The following is a 13,080-nucleotide window of genomic DNA, read 5'->3' as shown; positions in this document are numbered from 1 at the left end:
GGGACATATTCAACAGGATCTGCAATGTGACAGTGTTCTGGAGCAGCCCAGTCCCAGTACATACATGAGGAACAGCCCCCGTGTGCCATGAGACCAAAGAAACAGACAGCTAGATTAAAGATTGTTCAGAGTGCAACTCACTGGGGGACTTGCTGAGAGAAATGTGACCAGTTGGATTTGTACAATTGTGTTCAAACAGTAGGGAATATATATAAATATAAATATATGATATATATTGATATACATATATAAATATATTATATATTATTAATATGCATATTAATATATATTATATTGAATATTGAGAGTTGTTCTAATGATATATACAAAAGAGAAGTCATCCAAGCAAGAATGTACCTCATTTATGTTAAGCTAATATCAAAAAGTCGGCCACAATGCTGGAGCCAGGTTCCAATGATGAACTACCACATACCTGTAATGGGTTTGTTATTTGTAGTATGCTGGGGCTATTCAGGGAAAAACAGTTGGATTACTCCGGGGCAAGCATGGTGGTTACAACTCAAAATGGCTACGGTCTTTCATGGTGAATTCATAAGAACAGGATCCTGATTAGGTTGTACAAGCTCATGTTTAAGAAGCCCTGATATTAGATGTTTGATTTTTTTCTGAAAGTCAGTATTTTAAACAATGTTTATAAAATCTAAAACTAGGATGACTGAGTACAGAAGAGACGCTTGAGTGTTCACATGCATTTTACAGAAGGAATTTAGGAATAAATCAGGGCATACTGCAGAGAGAGGCTAGAAGACAGTAGGAATAGAGAGTACAGAAAAAACTAAAGTTGACTACAACTTGCCACCCAATGTAAGAATCATAATGGTTCATATGGTTCCATCTGCAAACCTTTGAAATAAATGTTAAACAAGATTTTCCTGCATGCTCTGTATATCTTATTGTCATGGGTGAGAACTTTGGGTCATAGAAAATATTTTTAGATTAGTAAAATAAAGATTAGTATCAAAAAGTATCTTCCTTTGGCCCTAATTGGAATTTTAAAGAATAATGGAACACTTAATCCTGTAGGAATCCATTTGAAAGCATTGATGTCAATCTGACTTTTATTTGTGGATATTTGGGTGCTTTACTTGATTTTTTTTTTTTTGGTCTTGTGATACAATGGGAAACGGCATAAACAGTAATGAAATGTGACATTTGTGAACTTTCACTGCCACCAATTTGTCTTTTTGAATTCCCAAGGACAGAATGGGTGAGGAAGTTATCTTTTCACTTCACAAAGCCATTATGCAATCTAGATTCTCTCAACCCTCTGGATTATAATCACTGGGACTGTATTTTATTACCCTTTGAAATATAGACACATTGCTCCAGATATATCATCACAGAGTATGAAGAGTCAATGGTTTTAGGAATAAGGAGGGCTTCTCTATCATTAGAACATGTCGATTTTCTATATCAGAAACTTTAAAGTGTACAGAAACAAGAAAATGTCCACATTATGTCTCAACAAGAGAACAAAACTCTCAGTATCTTAGTAAAGCTTCTGATGGAGAATGGCAAAGTTTGGATATTTAAGTTGTGTTTAGGGGGAATGTGTCAGTGAAGTAGCCAATTACGACACCGGAAGAATCACAATATAGCTTGGTAAAAAGCAGTAAAGAAGGAGTTGAGGCAAGGAATACAAAGACTCCTAAGGAGTAACCTAGGGAAATCGCTTGTTTCCTTTCCAGGAATTGTTATGTCTTTCAGAATATTATGGGAACAAATTCAGTGAGAACATCTATCTTCCTAAGCAAGAGTTTCTAAAATTAGTGGAGGTATATTGATGAATAAATCAGAATAGTAAAGTTGTATACATGTGAACTCTAAACCATGCATACACTTGGAATTCTTAGCCCTTTCTATATTTCTTTGGTTTATAGTCAATGAGTTTAGCTTCACCTTTTCCCACCCACCTCTCACTCCAGTCCACCCCCACATGGACTGATGGCTCTGAATTGGACACCTGCATCTGGGAAAATGAAAAATACAGAGGAGAGCTAACACTTGAGGATAAGGAGGATGGAGGAGGAAAACTAAGATCCTTTTTCTTTATGAGTCTTCAATTAAAAAGCTACAAAAGATTTGGAATTAATGAGGTGCAGAGTGTCAAAGAACCTTTTCTGACATAAATGATATAGTAGAAGCTAAGACCCATCATATTTTGAACAACAATATAAATGGAGCTTTTGTTCAGCTGTGGCTTAGTAATTCATGGCATTTTAAATTTTCATTACTGTTTTTTTTTTTTTAGAAATAACTAATTTTTATGTAGTTAGTCCCAAACTCTCATCCATATAAGGCTTCTATAACAGAAATTTAAGAAAATTTACATGATTTTTATTAATAAAATTCCAAGTTTTTAAAAGGATTTTTATCTCATATGTCATTTATTTCCCCAAATGCTAATGAATGCAGATATCTCATCAAAATAATATGCTGTAAAATTATACAAATGAAAATAATTTAAAAGTATGTGAAATTTCTGCAGAAGGAAACAAAGAGAAAAATATGCACTTTTCCAGTATTTTTAGACCAAAAACTACAAAAAAATTGTATGTATTTGTGCAACATAATCACTTCACAATCCAAAAGCATGATTAATGAGTCCTTTGTAAAACCTATTAGGATTTGTAAATATATTTGGATTATCATATCATGAATCAGATTAGGAAACTGAAAACAAAATGGTTAAATAGATGTTTCAGTCGAATTTTAAGCTTTTAAGCAACTAACAAAAATTGTTTGTAGCTAGCTCAACCTTTGCATTAGTACAGGAGAGCAGTTTTTTCAATTCCCTAATCCTGTAATATGTTCCATGAAAATGAGATTTAGGAAGAAGCAACTTTAGGAAGGCATTAGCAATGAAAAATCCTGCAATAAAGAAACTCTCTAACCTTGTTTAACTCACTGTTTGCCAAACCTGATTAACCACCGAGTCCTTTACATCCTACACTTTTTAATACAGAGAACTGATGTAAATGCTTTACATGGTCATTGGATTAATCTTCACTGTGATATAGATCTATTGTGAATTTAAATAGTCATAATTTACTGTGCAAAATGTGGACTGGCATCATTGAAATCTCTTGGGAAATTGTTAGAAATCTGTTTGTCATACTGACAATCTAAATAAGAATTGATTCTTGAATAAGAATTTGTAAGGGTCTTCAGTGATCCATAAGCATATTAAATGAGAGAAGAGGTAATGTATAACACTGGTTTACATGACTGAACTTTAGAACAATCTGGAATGTGCTTTATTATTACCAATGAGCTGACACCACATTAGGAAGCTTCTGCTGTGTTTTTGAGATGACCCCAGGCATCTTGCAGAAAGCATTGTAGATGACTCTTATTTTCAGTCACACTTGAGAACCTTAGGTTAAGAAAAGCCCTGCTTCTAAAGAAGCACCATTAAGAAGTCATTCTTGTCTTAGTTCTTCTCAGCTTCATATTTTTTGTAGCCCAAGCCAAAACCTTGGAGTTCTTCTTGACTTTTTGTATTTTTTACACACCATGTTCAGTTGGTCATCAATTTTATAGGCAATGGACTTCGAGAAACTTTCAGAAAATGTGGAATATCAGAAACAAGTTTTACCCTTAAACTTGCAGAAGGAAAAACAAGTACAACTAAAAAAAAAAAAAAAAAACTGGACAAAATGTAAAATAAGACTCCAGATGTCCAGAATGAAAGAAAATGATCCCTGAGAAAGGGAAATGTGCAAGATAAAACCAACCATTGCCCTAACTCACACAGGAAGGTTTTCATACCACAGTTCAAGAAATCATACCCTTGCTTTGAATTTTTGAAATATCAATATCTATCACCATTTTCTCAATTTTCATTTACCTGGTAGCCCTCTGCAAAAGGTTCTGGTTTCATTACTTCACAGCTCGCTTCTCCATAATTAAGTTCATTTGCAATTTTTTTTCTTCTTTTTTACTTGATTCTAGAAGCTTTCAACACAGTTTTTCATTTTTCATGCTTTAGTTATTTTGTTGAGGCCTAAATGATCCATAATATATTGTACATATTCAACTGAGCTATTTTGTAAGTTCCAATTATGCACTCAATGAGGAAAACTTCACTGTAATCAAAATAATCAACAGCTGTCATCCAGATAAGTTTTCTACCCTATCTATTACTCTTTCTCATTTTCTCATCTCCACACTCAACTACTGGTCTACTCCCAATTCATATAAGTAAAGTATAGATTTCTTCTCCTTCTGAAGACTGTCTTTCTTCAGTTTTACTGTCATAGAATGCCCTAGTTTGCTTTTAATCCATGAATATTTTCTCTTCTCTTTGCAAATTTATTTTACTCCTTAGAGCAATTAAAATGTATGATCCATTATTCAGTGGTGACCCTTATTTTTGTCAATGATTGACTTTCTACTATACAGAGATAATTATCTAATATGTATCCTCCTACCCAGCTTTCTTGTTTCCTTTTTGTATATTTCCTTTTAACTATTTAACAACTGAAAAGAAGATAATATTTTCCAGACTTGGATTTGCAATGGTTGCATGCTTTTCATAAATGTGAACAAACATGCCTCCACTTTTGAAAAGAAACAGACACCTAGGATTTTTATAACTACAGAAAAGAAGTCTATTCCTGGCTTCAAAGCTTCAAAGCAGCCCGACATCTTGATAGATATTAATGCAGCTGGTGACTTTAATCTGTAGCCAATGCTTATTTACCATCCTGAAAATTATAGAGACCTTATGGATTACACCAAACCTACCACGGCTTTATAAATACAACAAAATACTTAGAAGACAGCATTATTTTACAACATGGCTTATTGTCTATTCAGGCCAACTGTTGAAATTTACTACTCATAGAAGAGGTTTCTTTCAAAATATTACTCCTTATTGACAACACACCTGGTGACCTAAGAGCTCTGATGGAAATATGCACAAAGTTAATTTAGTTTTTGTGCTTGCTAGCACAACACCTATTTGGCAGCCTGTGGGTCAAGGAGTCATTACACCTTTCATGCGTTATCATTAAAGAAATACCTTTAACAAGACTAGAGCTGCCATAGATAGTGACTCCTCTGAGGAATCTGGGCAAACTAAATTGAAAAACTTCTGGAAAGGATTCATCATTTTAGATGTCATTAAGAGTATCCATGATTTATGAGAGGATGTCAAAATATCCACATTAATGGGAATTTGGAAAGAGTTGATTCCAATTCTCATAGATGACTTTGAGTGTCCCAAGACTTCAGTAGAAGAAGTAGTTGCAGAGGTTGTGGAAATAGCAAGAGGACTAGAATTAGAAGAGGAACCTGGGGATGTGGCAGAACACTTGAAATCTCATTTGAAATGTAAATGCGTAAGAAGTTGCTTTCTGTGGATAAGCAAAGAAAGCTGTTTCTTGAGATAGGATCTACTCCTCCTGAAAATACTGGAAACATTATTAAGATGACAAAAGATTTAGAATTTACATAAATGTTGCTGATAAAGCAGTGACAGGGTTTGTACAATTTTGATAGCATTTATATTCGATAGCATTGTGTACTACAGAGAATTCTTTGGTGAGAGGAAGAGTCAATCAATGAGGCAAACTTATTATGACTTATTTTAAGAAATGGCCACAACCATACCAACCTTCAGCAACTGTGGCAGTGATGTTTCCTTCCGCAGTCATCATCATCAAGGCAAGAAGATTTGATTCACTGGAAGCTCAGATGACTGACAGCTGCTTGAAGCAGAAACTTTGTAAAATTAAGATACATTGTTTAGTAAAAATATTATTGCACCCTCAATAGCCTATAGCATAAACCTTAACAATTACATGAACTGGGATATCCAAACATTGTTGCAAATCACTTTAGTGTGATATACTTTATTGAGATGATTTGAAACTGAACTCACAATATCTCAGAGACTTGTAGTAAGTCCTACAGAGTCATTTTCATCAGGCACTCCTTCACTCTCACTAGAACTAAAAGTCCACGATGCTGGTCCCCCTTATATTCACCCAAGTCACTCATATTCATTATCCTTACTTAACCTAAATGTCACGTACTTCATGAAAATTTAGTCCAGATTTCTGGCTATTTAGCACCTCCCCATTACCTGTTCAATAACTCAGGATACTTGTCATGGTACACCACAATTGCATGTTTATATTGGCTGGGATACTATGGTACCTTCCATTCCCCTTCCCTTCCCTTTCTTCCCTTTCCGTTCCAACTTTATTCCATTTCTTAAATCAATGTTGTTTCCTGCACTAGGATTTAAGTTCCATGAGGGTGAGTTGAACATCTGTTCTGTCCATCACTACATCACCATGCCAAATATTGTACATGCGATATGGTGTTTATGGCAATCCAAGAAAAGGAGGATGGAAAACCAGAATTAAGATAACAAGAAAAGTCAGAATCCACAGAATGAATGATCCAAAGAAAGGGAGCCATTATAAAAGAAAGATAATCCATACAATAGAAATGTACTAAAATCAGTAAGGAAATGAAGTGAATTATAAAAAGAGGTTTGCAGAAAACACAAACACACACATACACACACACACATACACACACACACACACACCCCATAAACCTCCTCTCATTTTCTGCTTTAAAAAATCATAGATAAATTGCAGGAAGGCAAAAATGCTGATGAAACTCAAATTAGTGGCCTGGAAAAGTCAATAGAATAAAAAATTTAAAGCACAAAAGAAATGAATGAATGGATCATCAAATGCCCTATTGGAGGAAATGGTAGTGACAAGGTGGAAAGGTTCCAAGATGAAGATTTGGTATGTGGGTTATTGTATTTTCATAACAAAAAGAAGTTCTAGAACTAATGGTTAGTCCAAGAACTAACCATTAAGTAGAAGAAAATGGCAGGGTAACATATACCTAAACAAACCCGAGTGTGAAAATTTAAAAGTTTTAAGTAGTTCCAAGTAGGCCTAGTAATAGAAGGTACCCATCTGTACAGGTTAATATTCAAAGGGGACAGCAAGAAGTCAAAATCAATAAGAATCCATATCAGCTCAGACAATCCAGTGCCTTAACAAGTTCAGAGAAGCAACATGCAGCCTGAAATCAAAATCTCATCCAAATTTCATATCTCTTTCAAGAATCTAGATATAAACAGCTACTTGCAAGACTGGGGGTTTGGCTCAGTGGTTGAGCCCTTGCCTAACATGGGTGAGGTGCTGAGTTCAATCCCTAGTACCAGAAAAAAATTATCTACAAAGGAAAACTACATTGTATCAGAAATCTCATCCATAACAAAGATCAAAGAGACAGCAATACTCAACCAAAGAAAAGGCCTATAAATGCCAAAGTGACCAACAAGTCAAAGTATCATTTATTTATTAGGGGAAATTTGTTTTAAATTTAAAAACATTTTCTTCACTGGAGATCTTCTGAAAACTTCAACATTCCAATGTGAATAAATCAAGGATATATGATGTACAGCATGTCACAAGATTATTTAGCTGTAAAAGACATATTTTCAGTAATCTTGTTTGGGTTAGTGTTCTAGAAAATATACTCTGGGAAATGCCAAATTGCATTTCACAAATTTGTTAATGAAAACCTAGAATGTTGGCTTTAGATTTTCTGGAAATTCCAAATTTCTGAAGAAAAGCTTCCCGCCTTTATCTCTGCTTATGCTAGGTAGGTTACAGCATTTTAAAATCTCTTTTATAATAGAAGATTAACTTTGATACTTTAATTACCTACACTTAAACTGTAATAGAGGGAGAAAAAAACTGGAACCTTCCATAAATAAAAAATCTATTACATAATAAACTTCATAAAAAAATTGAAATTAAGTTCATTTTATGTTATCATTATATAAGGTATATGTTTGGTCAGTTTTATTTTTATTATGATAGCTTGGCACATGCATACTTACTAGATGATAGCCTTTTAAAATGAAAAAAATATGTAAACAATAAGTAACAAAAAATGAGTAACAATAATGAGTATCAATAATCCAAATCATAATTTCAATAAATATTTTAATTTCTCAATATATCTCTTCTTGTCTGACTCAAAGAAGCTCTTTTTAAAGTATCTCTAGAAGAGTGGGAAGTACAGAGCCCAATGAATGTTTCAGTCAATGTGTTTTTTTTTTTTGTTGTTGTTGTTGTAGTGGCTACATATTTTTCGTTGTATGAGCTTGGGATGTTTCATAATATTTCAATGTTGTGTCACCTCCCTGGCAACTTAGAGTAGACATGTTACCTAAGCCTCACTGTCAAAGAGACAATTGAGACTCTTATTTAGAACTAAGAAATAGGTGGGAAGCTTTTAAACTGCTTTTCCAAGTGGGGACAGAAATCTCTGTTGGAGGAATCAGTAAATGAAAAATTTAGTCCCTAATTAATAGTGCCTACACTGATGGCAGAAGTAGCCACTGTGGGTGAGTGTGGTTTCTGTGTTTTATTGTGCAGGGATGTCATTGTGGTGGAAACAATGCTGCTTTCTTCTGTGACCTTGTTAACTGGCCATTGTTTCAACCTCAGCATGACTCTGTTTCCACAGTCCTCTAGAGTATTTTGTTTACCTCTTATTACAGTTTGAGGCATGCATCTTACATCTTATACTTAAACTAGCAAGGGTAGATTCTATTGTTTGCAACTAATCCAAAACACAAACAGGCCGCCAATATTCAGTTCTGGCCAGGCACTCATACATTTTGGCATTCAAAGGCATTTATCAATACCTGAATTACATAATAGGGAAGGAGTAGAATTGTTGATAACTGGAGAAGATGAATAAATATTAGAATAAGACAGAAAGAATAAAAAGATAAGACGAAATGAACAAGAAAAAGAGGGAAGAGCAAACAGAACAATAATCCTCCACATTTACTTCAAAATTAAACTCAACTCTGTTATTGAGATTAAAACAATGAGTTAATGACTGTTCCCAAGCATTCTGATATATTGAGCAATGGGATAAAAGAATTAACAAGTTCATATATTTATATATTAATACTTTCACAATTGTTGTTTTCAGATGGCTAAATATAGAAAGATATATAGCAGAAGAACAAAAAGATAAAACAATATTGAAAAGGCAAAACATCCTTCCCAGGCAATAAAATATTGAAGCTTCTTATTATTATTATTATTGAGAATTGTTTTGGTGTCATCTAGATGATACTCTTTAATTGTGCTTCAAAATATTATAACTTATTTTCGATTTTCCAACTTGAAAGTTTGACCTGAACTATTCTTAGATTTAAATCCATTATGTCTAAATTATAGAGTCAATGCTTTTAAACTTGAAATGAATGGCACTACTCACAATAAACTCTTATTCTTGGGTAAGCATTGAATTTTCAACATAAGCAGGTATTATTCACATCTGAATTTCCCTCAGTACTTTAAACATTGTCTGGCTCAGCAGTTGCTAAATATTTCATATATACTCAGAAATTAATATAATTAACAAGATTATATACACTAATAGTATTAATCCAGTTCAGTTTAATTTTATTTAAATCAGATATTACTTAATTTCTTCTTTCGACTATCACATTTTTTCTTAAATTGGAACATGCTATGTGAGCCTATATAGTTGATGGAGGGATCATTGCTATAATATTTTCACTGAAGTTTGCTGTGTCATTTGACAAACTTATTGCAAGTAATTTAGTTATAGCCTTGCTGTAAATAAAATAAATAAATAATAAAATACACATTAAAATATTATCAGATATGTCTGGAAACTTGATTTCCACTATGTAGACACACTGGTGTTTTCAAACAAAATTCAATTTCAGTAATTCTTCCAAAATTTGGCTTTATTCAAACTGACTAAAGTTTCTCATGTTTAGAAAATAAATAGAAGTGTTGAAATTTTTAAGTATTGCAAGTCTAAATCAACACAGGTGAACCCATAGTGAAATAGATATCATACACAACTGCTGATATTCTGTGAAGAACAATTTTACTCCAATATGACTGACAATGTATAAAAATTAATTTATTCATATCAATCTGAGTCTATAGTAACTATACTATCATTAATAATGTCAGGCTAACAGCTCTCATTGTATAAATGATCTCTGGATTATTTGTCTTAATTATTGATACTACTCTTTAATTCCTATGATATTGAAAGCAATTTAACACACTCACACACACACACACACACACACATTCACACACAGATACACACAAAAAACAATAGATGCCTCTACTTTCTATTTTTGCTGGGTGCAGATCTATCTCCCTGGCCATTGGTATCCACCTGGTAATGTTGCTGGCAGAGTAAACTAAATTGCATGACCCTCCAGAGTGTGCTTTACTTTTGATTATTCTTTCACTCTGAAAAACTGACTCTAAAGAATTTGAATGACAATATGACCTCCCAAGCCCATTGATATATCCCATGGTGATAACAAGAAGAAAATTGTTTTCTTATAGCAGTCTCTTTTTCAAAAGAAAACTTGAGCTTTGATCTTTTTAGGCCCTGTTGCTGTATATATTCGGGGACACAATGCCCTAGATCTGTAGTGTTATAACTTAAAAATTCCCCTGTGGCTGTAAACCAGGAGTAAAAATCCATAGCTAGCCAATAATACTGCAGATTTTCAGACATGGAAGACATAAAACCATCTCTTTATATTGAATATTCTCGATTTATAGTATACACAATGTACCCTTGCAGTATTGAACACAGGCAGCTTGTTTTTAATTTGATTTAAAGAAGAGAATTTCATTCCATACTCATGAAGTCATCCTGCAGGTCTTTGAAGAAGTGTTAAATTTTGAAGTGCATAACTAGGGGGCCGTTTCAATTTTAACCAAGCATGGCATGAAATAAACATGCAAATGACAAACAGAAAGCTGTTAATTCGTGTGAGGAATTAAGTTTAAGAAAACAAGAGGATAAAAGCAGTTTGTTTGTGGTACTGCACTATGGCATGGAATCCACTATTCACATCCTGGGAGAGTGACAAACCAGTCATTTAATGCTATGTCAACATGTGTGTCTTGTCTTTCATTAGCAAACTCTCCTGCTGGTTTGTGCACTGTCAGAAGTAGACCACCCACTGAAATTCACAGAGGTGTGGAAAATGGGATGGTTTAATAATTCTGTTTTGTTTCACTCTCCTCCTTGTCCTATTTGAAGCCATTTCCCCCCAGCACTTCTTTAGAATAAGTACATATTAGCTTCATTTATGAAATAAATGTTTAAAATGTTTATGATTCAAATGACCTACTTTCTTCTTAATTCCTTGGAGCACTTTGAGTGGCCCAGCCAATCAAGAGTCACATTTGCCTGTAAATTACCCATGCTCTATCTCTGCACACAGTCTGCCCACATCATCTGTGAATAAATAACCATAAAAAATAAATGGAGAGGAAAGACAACTGCATCCATCTCCTTTTCTTTCTGAAAAGTGTTCTACTGAGATGTTGGTTAATGATCTAAGCCCTATTATAGATCTAAAGTATTTTCCAACCCTCCATCCCACCCTTCCCCTGACAAACCTGTTTGCTTTAACTCTTTTCTGGTTGTTGAATAACAATGCTTTACTGGCTGTGGTTGAGTAAATAGATAGTACATAATGATATATGACATTCATGTGACACAACTAAGTAAAAGTCCAGAAGACGGAAAGATAACTAGATATTGAATTTTTACATATAATTTCTTTAAAATATTTCCTATATATGTCATGAGTCAAATAAAAGCTGTCCCAATTATGTGTTTCAATAAATGAGGCTATAATTGTTTCAGTGATTGTTAAGTTGCTTGCAAAATTAAAGTTTTGAATTATTTTTGCAATAATATAAATCACAACTTATTTATTTGATATTAAGTAAAGGATATTGAAACATGAAAATTACTATGTAGGGGCTTAATATCACAAATAATAAGGATCATGGATAATAGTAAATGATTACTTTAATCACATATATTATCCCTCTTTAAATTGATAATTGTTTTCTAATAAAACTATTTTTATTGACACTATTTTAATTGCTACTGTATTTGAGCTCTGTCAATAAGACTATAGTTCTTTTTAAGAACAATATAAATATTTTTCATTGTTTTTAGAAACTATCAAATAAGAGTAACATGACTTACTTTAAAGGTTTTCAGGTCACATTGAGGACTCTCACAATAATTTACGTATTTGAATTACATGCATTATATTCAGAATGCAAGAAAATTCTAAAAAGAAAAGTATCAAATCTTAGAGTATCAGTCTAATCAAATCTAAGAGTAACCCAAGTGAATGATTTGAGGGTTAATAGATATTTTAAGAAGATAATTTTTGATATATATTTATTTATACATTATTTAAATATATTTGAATATATTAGGTATAATTCATCTTAGAATGCAGAGTTTTTAAATTTTTTTATAATTTTTGTAAGTGAGTTATATATTTTGGAGATCCAAAAACAATTACTTCATTCGAAATTAACCACAAAAGACAAGTCGTTTTTTTTTCTTTTTTTTATTGGTTGTTCAAAACATTACAAAGCTCATGACATATCATCTTTCATACATTTGATTCAAGTGAGTTATGAACTCCCAATTTTACCCCAAATACAAATTGCAGAATCACATCAGTTACACATTCACAATTTTTACATAATGCCATATTAGTGACTGTTGTATTCTGCTACCTTTCCTATCCCCTACTATCTCCCCTCCCCTCCCCTCTCATCTTCCCTCTCTACCTCATCTGCTGTTGTTTAATTCTCTCCCTTGTTTCCCCCCCTTTCCCCTCACTACCTCTTATATGTAATTTTGTGTAACATTGAGGGTCTCCTACCCTTTCCTTATGCTTTCTCTTCTCTCTCCCTTTCTCTCCCCCCACTCATCTCTGTTTAATGTTAATCTTTTCCTCATGCTGTTCCTCCCTGTTCTGTTCTTAGTTGCTCTCTTTATATCAAAGAAGACATTTGGCATTTGTTTTTTAAGGATTGGCTAGCTTCACTTAGCATAATCTGTTCTAATGCCATCCATTTCCCTGAAAATTCTATGATTTTGTCATTTTTTAGTGCTGAGTAATACTCCATTGTGTATAGATGCCACATTTTTTTTATCCATTCA

This window comes from Marmota monax, unplaced genomic scaffold (assembly GCF_021218885.2).
Source record: "Marmota monax isolate L192 unplaced genomic scaffold, Marmota_monax_Labrador192_F-V1.1 WCK01_AAM20220418_F8-fsc00039, whole genome shotgun sequence".
Taxonomy (NCBI): Eukaryota; Metazoa; Chordata; class Mammalia; order Rodentia; family Sciuridae; genus Marmota; species Marmota monax.
This window is presented reverse-complemented; position numbering follows the sequence as displayed.